This window comes from Melitaea cinxia, chromosome 7, assembly GCF_905220565.1.
Source record: "Melitaea cinxia chromosome 7, ilMelCinx1.1, whole genome shotgun sequence".
Lineage (NCBI taxonomy): Eukaryota > Metazoa > Arthropoda > Insecta > Lepidoptera > Nymphalidae > Melitaea > Melitaea cinxia.
In genome coordinates this window covers 9,609,673-9,620,249 of record NC_059400.1, presented here as the reverse complement: position 1 = coordinate 9,620,249, position 10,577 = coordinate 9,609,673, and the positions used below count along the sequence as shown (strand labels likewise).

Below are 10,577 nucleotides of genomic sequence, written 5' to 3'. Positions count from 1 at the left end.
CATTGTTTTATAATACACTAACTGTTGCCCGCGACTACATCCGCGTGGTTATGAAGATATGCATTACTATTAAGATGTTTAACGCATTTTTTTAATTTCAGTCACTTGAAATGCTTATTACGCTGAGTAATTTTTTAAAAGGCAAAATTTAGTATAATTTAATAGTTGTTTTTATAAAACCTCTCTATACACCACATTCTTAGTTTTATTTTCAGGCTGCAGTATAAATAACCTATCGACGAACTTATAGCTGCTGTATATGTTTCATAAAAACTATCAACCCCAATTAAACCCCCTTTGCGGTGGAATATCGCAAAAATTCATTCTTAGCGGACGTCTACTAACTATAATCTACCTCTCTGCCAAACTTCATCTTTATCCATCCTGGATGGATGGACCCTCCAGCAGTTTTTGAGTTCTCGTGAAGAGTGAGTCAGTGACCTTTCTCTTTTATATATATAGATTACGATGCATTATTTGGACACCTCCTCACCATCTGCATAAATTTTAAATTTCAAGTCTCTTACTTAAAAAACATAGGACTTTCATATAAACTTCCAACCCCCGTTTTACCCCCTTAGGGGTCAAGTTTCGTAAAATCTGTTCTTAGTAGATGTCTACGCTCTATAAGAAATCTATCTGCCAAGTTTCAAGTTTGTAACTGTTATAGTTTTGGAGACTTCATGATGAGTGAGTCAACTTACCATCCCCCGTTTTAACCCCAAAAGGGAGTTGATTTCTAAAGATACATTATTTGGACACCTTCTCACCATCTATAGAGAATACATTTTGAATTTCAAGTCTCTTACTTCAAAAACATAGGAGTTTCATACAAACTTCCAACCCCCGTTTTACCCCTTAGGGGTCGAATTTGGTAAAATCCGTTCATAGTGAATATCTATGCCCTATAAGGAGCCTTTTTACCAAATTTCAAGTTTGTAGGTGTTATAATTTCGGAGATTTCGTGATGAGTGAGTAAACCTACCATCACCCGTTTTAATCCCAAAAGGGAGTTGATTTCTAAAGATACATTATTTGGACACCTTCTCATCATCTATGAGGCATACATTTTAAATTTCAAGTCTCTTACTTCAAAAACATGGGACTTTCACACAAACTTGCAACCCCTGTTTTACCCCCTTAGGAGTCGAGTTTCGTAAAATCCGTTCTTAGCGGATGTCTACGTCTTATAAGGAGCCTACTTGCCAAATTTCAAGTTTGTAGGTGTTATAGTTTCGGAGATTTCGTGATGAGTGAGTGACCTTTCGCTTTTATATATATTATTATAGATATAAATCCACTTTTAATTAGTGTTGGTATAACGAGATAAATATTTATAAAAATCATAAAGTATTGTGACTAGATTCTACGCCGTATTAATATTAACTACGTATTTTAGAGTGTGAGTGATCATATCCCGATCTTTTGTCTATTAACAATTTGTAAAAGTTTTACCTCGTCCTGATGTGTTTAAATAAATAGTCATAGCGAAAAATAAGTACGAATTACACTAGATCGATAAACTTTCTTCAAAAAATCGGTAATTTATAGTACGTTCACACTTGTTTTATATAGGTACCAAAATTTTTATTTTTCATTGTTTTAAGACCGAAGTTTCGTATATTCTATGATTGATTGCAAAAGTCGAAACTGTAGTATTCATACCTTATTATTTAATCTTTATAAAAATAGTGTTTTCATCAACCAAATTTAATATGGTAAATATTTTTAACCTTTAAATCATTCATCATCACGTCATTACCGACTGAAATTATGATCGTGTACAGTATTTGTAGTGTATTAAAAATATTCGCCAACTAAATACTAATATAGTAACCGCTCTATTATTATATTTTACTTACATTCTGTTAATACCAAATTATACTCTATAAACATTATTGAATATCATATCAAAAATTGACCGCTCCAGCGGGATTCGAACCCGCGTCTCCGACTGACCGTGTCGGCGCTCTAGCCAATTAAGCTATGGAACGATGTACCCGCTAGAGCGAAATTCTTGACGGCCACCACGTGCCACGGTTCGCTTAAACCGAAAGTAAAAATCATCATATCAAGAATTTTTGATATGATATTCAATAATGTTTAGAATTCCTAATTGTGGGTAACACAAAAATAAAATCATACATATACTCTATAAGTTACTGTAGGATTATAATAGTGTACACATTCTTCAAAGAAGAGATATATTGTGAAAGTATTTTTTGTGTTGCGTTAGTAAAGAAAATAATAAAAAAACTTGTATCTTCTAGTTTTCGAGTCGCAAAGTCGATGACCCCTTTTTATAGGGCAAGGTTCGTATAAATAATGAAATTCCATAAACAGTTGCCAGTAACTAACTTCAATTGTCTTTAAGGCGGTATAAAATATTAATAACCAAAGCATACTACTATTCGGTATAATTTATACAAATGATAATAATTAGGACACGCGGACTTTTAACACAGAAAATGGAGTTCTTGAAATTTTAGATTTACTCTTTGAATAATTGTTGTTTTCTTCTTAGCAGAGTAAGCATTCCGACTTCAACGGCTCTACATTAAATTAGCTATATATAATATCGTACAATTTAGTTATATCTTTTTAAACATCCATATTGTAACATTTATTTTCAATTTTCATATGAAAGTTCGCTTTGTTTATATTATATAGTATCCTCGACTCTTTGTAAAACTCATATATGTTTTTGTTCTACTCTTCCTCATTCATGAAATTTTTGTTTCTGGTTAGTGCCTTATGTTTTATGTGATAATTAAAGATTTATCTTACAGACATGTATATTATATTGTTTATATTTAACTTAAACAGTATGTTTTATGTGAAATTTAAAGATATATATTATAATTAAGTTTACTCGCGAACAAAAAATACCGACGTTATATCGACAAATTATATAACGTGGGTAGTAAAAAGTCAATGAAATTCGCATTATTAAAAGTAACTCAAAGGGTACTTACTCGTCAGATCTCGAGATTGAATTTAAATGGAACCGCACGCACCAGCTTTCGATTAAAATCGATTCACCCAGTAAAAAGTAATGACTTAAGACCAAAATAAATAAATACAGTTGAATTGAGATCCTCCTCCTTTTTTTAAGTCGGTTCAAATAAATACACAGAAAGGAGAAAACAATGATAAGGGTAATAAGATTATATTTAGATAGGATATAAAGATTAGGGTATGGGTCGCCAACGCGTTTCTGATGTTTTTGGGGTTAAAGGCGTGTATAAGCTACGGCAATCGCTTACCGTCAGTTGAGCCGTACGCTTGTTTGCCGACCCAGTTGTATAAAAATATATATACTATGTATATATTTATTATTTTTTTTATTTAAACAGTTACAAAACTTGTGAGATTTTTGGATCTTTCCCTATTCTATAGAACCCAAGTCTATTTTTTTCTAACGTTTAAAAATCTGATTACAAATTACTACTCTACCATTCCACTGATACTAATAGTCTTGGCGTCATTCGTTTTTGACATAAATATATATGAAAATTAATGTAGTGCTCTCACACTTTAGTCTCCTAAATTATTGTTTTAGATGTGTTCAAGGTGGGTATCTTATGAATATATATTATCGTCAATATAGAATTTAAACATTCTACAAGTCAGTTAAAATTCATTGCTCAATGTCACATAGTTCTGATGAAATAATAATAAATAGTGCGTAGTATCGAAAGTTGAATATAAAGTAGTTTTAAGGTATTAGTTTTCTTACATATTTGGCTGGAATGTTTACTGTATTTTAAGCGCAAAATATTATTTTATTTGTAGCATTAAAAGTAATAGATAATTATGAGTAGTACAGATTAAGGAAAACTAAGTTGCTTCGTTTCTACATTAAATAGGTTCGCAGAAGTAATAATTGTGTTTGCTCGCAAACGAAAAAAACTGACTTCAATTACATCGACGAGTAATACAACGTAGATCGACGAAAAAATACTCAAGTAACTACGCGTTATCAAAGATTACTCAAAAAGTAGTTATCAGATCTCGATAAAATTTATATGTAACCACATGATAAACATCAACTTTTGATTAAATCAAAAATTATCAAAATCGGTACACCCAGTAAAAAGTTATTGCGAATTTTCGAGAGTTTCCCTCGATTTCTCTGGGATTCCATCATCAGATCCTGGTTTCCTTATCATGGTACTAAACTAGGGATATCTCCTTTCCAACAAAAAAATAATTATCAAAATCGGTACATCCAGTAAAAAGTTATGCGGTATAATACAACGTAGGTCGACGGAAAAAGCGTCAAGTCTCAAATAAATTTAAATGGGACCAATTGACACACACCACCTTTCGATTAAAACAAAATTTGTCGAAATCGGTCCACACGGTCAAAAGTTCTGATGTAACATACATAAAAAAAAATACAGTCGAATTGAGAACCTCCTTCTTTTTTGGAAGTCGGTTAAAAACGTAATTTAAAAGTAGGTAAGTTTAATTGTATTTCGAAAAGCTGCAATCGAATACTATTTTTAAGCGACTTCAAAAGAGGAGGAGGTTACTCAATTCGACCGTATATATATATATATATATATATATATATATATACATGGCCGTACTCGTATATGTATATATATATTTTTTTAACGTATGCTCGGGGATAACTTCGGCATTTATGAACCGATTTTGATAAATCTCTTTTTGTTGGAAAGGAGATATCCCAAGTGTCCCTTGATAAAGAAACCAGGATCTGATGATGGAATCCCAGAGAAATCGAGGGGAACCCCCGAAAATCGTAGTGACGACTAGTGCGTTTCTTATTTTTTTTTTATTTGTCTACTTACGTTGTATTACTTGTCGATGTAATTGAAGTCTTTTTTTTCGTTTGCGAGCAAACACAATCATAAATAGACGTACTCGTAAGCAGTCATACCATCAATCCATGCAATAAGTAACGTTAGCTGGCCTTGCTTAAGCGATCTGATATATATATGGGTTTTTTTTTGCGATTAAAGGTATGTAATGTCGCTTATGAATCAGGAATTATTTGCACGTTACTTGATAATAAATGCAGTTATTGTTAAATGCCTTAGACTGGTTGACCTTGGAAGCCCTTGTGAAACATTTAATCGTTTTATCAGTTCTAGGTTTAATATTAACCTTTTAAATGTTAACCAGTGGTAATTTTTGTTGAATTGTTTTATTTTTATAAAAATTAAATGGATATTAATATTAATACTTAATACAATCCTAGTATTATAGGTAAAATTAGGTTTTTTAGTCCAAATAATTTAAGGGACATACAACCCTGTTTACAGACCACAATCTTGTATTTATTATACTAATCTTGTATATATACTTATGTGAGATTTACCTATATAGATAAACAAGTAAAGTAAGTAATTATTAAAATAAGTAAGTAATATTATTGATCTGATTGAATTTAATTTATAACCGACTTCAAAAAAGGAGGAGGTTACTCAATTCGACCGTATATATACTCGTATATATATACATATATATATATACATATATATATATATATATATATATTTTAAATGTATGTTCGGAAATAACTCCGTCGTTTATGAACCGATTTCGATATTATTATTTTTTTGTTGGAAAGGAGATATCCCTGGTTTGGTACTATGATAAGGAAACCAGGAACTGATGATGGGATCCCAGAGAAATCGAGGGAAACTCAAAAATCCGCATAACTTTTTACTGGGTGTACCGATTTTGATAATTATTAATTTAATCGAAAGCCGATATTTATCATGTGATCACATTTAAATTTCATTGAGATCTGATTACAACTTTTGGAGTAATATTTTATAATGCGTATTTACTTGACTAATTTTTCATCTACCTACGTTGTCTTACTTCTCAATATAACTGAAGTCGGTTTTTTTTTCGTTTACCTCCAATTAATCAAATTTTCAAACTAAGTATATAGAAGTACATCAGTCTTGCGACAAGCCTTTACATTATATAAATTATGTAATGGGGTTATATTTTGGTAGTACAAGTTTTAAAAGACATTTTTATATTATTCTTTTACGTGTACTCGTATTTAAATATAGCTTCGTTTATAAAAGTTTCTTACCTTTAATCTACTACGTTGAGTACTATATAATTTATTCATTTAGTTATTTATTCATTACCATGTAGTATGGTTCATTATCTAATGTGATAGTACATACCAAAATATTTTAACAAAAAAGTTGCCAACCATAACCTATAAGAAATAAAGCAGCCCTTGTGCATTCATTCAGAGTATAGCAGAATAAGTCCTTCTAATCTAACAGCTGATTCAGAAGGCATGTGGCGCCTCCCGCAGCAAGTTGGTGCGCGTGGCTTCGCTAGCAGCCGCGGCCGCCGCCTCCTCTCGTCGTAGCGGTCCAGCACGTTGAAGGATAGATACCCTTCCGAGCAACAAAAAAGCTTTACAATTAAACATTGATTCATTTTTTTCAATTTTGTGTTTCAATTTCGGATTTTTGTATCTACTGTAAATATCAATATTTTTATGGTTCAATATACTTATTTTCAAAAGAAATTTAATACTCTACTAAAAAAAGTTGCTAAACATTTTTAATTAAAATCACTCCTTTCAAAGTTATTCGACGTTGAAGTTAAATTCAAAAGTAATTTATCGTTTTTTTTTTTTTTTTCGAGTTTCAGATGATTTTTCTATTATTCAGTGAGCTTATGATTTCATTCATTTTACTTTATTTATTTATTAATTTGCGAGTATATTTTACATGTTTAACGAGGTAATAAATCTTGTGTAATGAGGTAAATATATTTTCTTTTCCTTTACTAATAATTACAAATAAAATTATAATTAAAATAAAAGAAAGAAATATTGTACAACACAGTCATAGACAAATTGCAACGTTAACCAGTTTTTCTTAGTCTAAATTAATATTTATAAAAGAAAAAAAGTTTCTGCTGTTTCTCAGAATTGCTATAAACTAGTAGCAGGCGACACCTCTAGCTTTTGTACCAACTTAGCTTATTAAATCTTTAACGAGCTATAATATCTATTGACATTTTAAGAGTCTCTGGACCCAAAAGTACTAAGGTAAGGCTGACTAAACAGCATTTAACATTATTTGCATTAGTTATATATTCTTCAGATAGATAAAGACTATTCTACTATAAAATTGTTTTTTTTTTTAATATTATTCTACTTATTTTAGACTTAAATACGTAATACGTTACTCAAGACGATGAAAAAATCATTACGTTGAAACAAAAAATAGTTTGAATATAAATGTAGCATTCGTTGTGGTTCCTATAATAATTATTTATATATAACAATTATATATCAATAATAATAATAATAATATGAACGTTTTTCAATAATTATTTTTTACGTTCTTTTACGTGCCTACCTCTATAAACTTCACATATTTAATTTTCTTTTGTGACATATAACACAAGAATATGACATTAAAACGATAATAATTGACAATAATTAAAATATCGCCTTTACACTGTTTTGATCTTTCTGTTTTGCGTATTAATTTTCGACTTAAAATTATTTACTTTCACTTGAAAACAAACAAAAAGAACTTTGGTAGAATCACATTAAAATGTGCTACTTATAAGTTCCAAGTTTTAATTTACAACTTAATCTGAGTAGTCAAATAAAATGCTTTAGTCTTTAAGAAAATAATGTTCTGTTTTAAAACGAAATCAATGCTCACAGTGGAACGCAACACTCCTGTTGTTCCTATAACGCATAATTTTACTATTCTGGAATATGCACTTGATTTATGGCCCAACCTTTCCTTTCAATATGAAAAAGTATTGAGAAAATATTCTTACTGTACCTTTTGTGTTATGTTTTACCTGCGTTGTTTGTAATAAATTAAGCTTTTTGTAAAAGTTCGACGAAAATATTTATAATTATAAATACGAAATCACTGTCAAATATTTGAAACGTACATTTTTAACAACAAAGGTGAAATGAAACATTGCCAGACGAAATATTTAATAAGTAGCCCTTATATTAAAATCTTTCAATAGGTTTCTTGAATATGAAAAAAATATTACGGCCTTTGATAATACTTCTTTATTATTTTCTAAAAAATAAAAATGAAAATAAAATATTCTATTCCTGTAACATTTTAAAAATAATACATGAATATATAAGTTAATTATATTTTATCTGACTAAATGTACTGTACTGTAGCGGTCTACAAAAATTCCACAACTGGACCTAAAGCTATTATTCTAGGAGGCTTCGGAGCTTTATCTTCTACGCCATTTATTACTGTTAGAACTCACGGAAACAGAAACTATTACGAGTTGATAAATACATCTGTATTTATAACGTAAATTAATTAAGTATTATAGAATTTATTTAAGTTAAAAATATGTGTATACACATAGTCGCTAAAAGCTATGTTAGATAAAAACGTAGGAATATGTTGAATAAATAAAAACATATTTTTATTTTTGTTTTATTTAAAAAATTTAAGTTTTTTTTATAAACACCTCTGTTGTTATGTAACCTAATCAGTGAATATTTTATTTAGTAATTAAATAAGCAAACATAAGTCTATTGCAGGCTATCAATGGACACCACAATTCTGTACAGACTAGTGAGACTGTATCTAGCCTAGTACTCGTACTTAACGCTTGGCGATGACAAGAATGCACAAATCAATCGGGCCTTGTGTTTATCAGCGATAAGTGTGGCCACAAATCTATAATATATATAAACGCGAAAGGTCACTCATCACGAAATCTCCAAAACTATAACACCTAAAAACTTGAAATTTGGCAGGTAGGCTCCTTATAAGACGTAGGCATCCGCTAAGAACGGATTTTATGAGAAACGACCCCTAAGGGGGTAAAACGGGGGTTGGAAGTTTGTATGAAAGTCCTATGTTTTTTGAAGTAAGGGACTTGAAATTTCAAATGTAAGTTCTATAGATGGTGAAAAGGTGTCCAAATAATAAATCTTTAGAAATCAACTCGCTTTTGGGGTTAAAACGGGGGATGGTAGGTTTACTCACTCATCACGAAATCTCCGAAACTATAACACCTACAAACTTGAAATTTGGCAAGAAGGATCCTTATAGGGCGTAGACATCCGCTAAGAACGGATTTTACGGAATTCGACCCCTAAGGGGGTAAAACGGGAGTTGGAAGTTTGTGTGAAAGTCCCATGTTTTTAAAGAGAGTTGAAATTTAAAATGTATGCTCTATAGATGGTGAGGAGGTGTCCAAATAATATATCTTTAGAAATTGAAAAATGAATGAACTAGAAATATCTTTTGGGGTTAAAACAGGGGATGGTAGGTTGATTCACTCATCACGGAATCTCCGAAACTATAACAACCACAAACTTAAAGTTTGGCAGGTAGGTTCCTTATAAGGCGTTAACATCTGTCAAGACCGGATTTTACAAAAATCGACCCCTACGGGGGTAAAACGGGGGTTGGCAGTTTGTATGAAAGTCCTATGTTTTTGAAGTAAGAGACTTGAAATTTAAAATGTATGCTCTATAGATGGTGAGGAGGTGTCCAAATAATGAATCGTAATCTATATATATAAAAGAGAAAGGTCACTAACTCACTTATCACGAGAACTCAAAAACCGCTGGATGGTCTATCTATCCAGGTTGGACAAAGATAAAATTTGGCAGGGAAGTAGATTATAGTTAGCAGACGTCCGCTAAGAACGGATTTTACGATATTCCACCTCTAAGAGGGTTTAATTGGGGTTGATAGTTTGTATGAAACATATGCAGCCTGAAAATAAAACTAAAAATGTGTATACAGAGGTTTTAAAAAAATAACAATTAAATTATACTAAATTGTGCCTTTTAAAAAGTTACTCAGTTTGATAAGCATTTCAAGTGACTGAAATAAAAAAATAATTTGCGTTAAACATCTTAATAGTAATGCATATCTGCATAACCACGTGGACGTAATCGCGGGCAACAGTTAGTGTATTATAAAACAAAGTCTCCAAAAGTGTATGTGATCGATTCGCTCAAAATCTACTGAACGGATTTTCATGCGGTTTCACCATTGGAGAGAGGGCTCCACCATTGGCAAGAGGAAGGTTTACGGAACGACTAAGCCGATTTTGATGAGAGTTTCACTGGAAGTTTGCCGGGAAAACTTTGTGATACACTAATTTCAACGCGGGCGAAGCCGCGGGCACAGCTAGTACTCTCAAATTATGTGATATAATATTATGGGTAGGTGTTTTAGAATAAGGAAAATGAGTAAGTCTCAGTTTCTGATCCGACAAAATATATGTAGATTTATAACGGTCAATTGATACTATGACCGGTCCTCTAACTGTGTCTGTTGTGACAATTTTGTCTGTCTATCTCAAAACTTTTAAAGGATTCGTGTAAGGTGCTTTCAAAATGCTTGTTAAGGAACTTTTTTTGAGAAAAATGTATTTAGAACCTTTTAAGTCCTTATAAATGAAAACGTTCTTAATGCCATGTCTCATGCCATGATGCAGGGATTTTTTTTTTAATTTTTGAAATACGCTGCCTAAGTTGAATCATAAACTCCGACGAGTGAGAGTATCTTTATTGATTGAACTGAATCAGACATACTCGA

At 31.2% G+C, this 10,577-nt stretch overlaps 1 long non-coding RNA gene across 1 annotated transcript; it reads left to right on the top strand.

The window, feature by feature from the left end:
- The first annotated feature begins 3,480 nt into the window (after positions 1–3,480).
- Positions 3,481–6,453, top strand: LOC123654853. The gene is made up of 2 exons (XR_006743282.1): positions 3,481–3,573; positions 6,285–6,453. It is a non-coding gene; the product is annotated as an uncharacterized LOC123654853 (long non-coding RNA).
- The last annotated feature ends 4,124 nt before the right edge of the window (positions 6,454–10,577 follow it).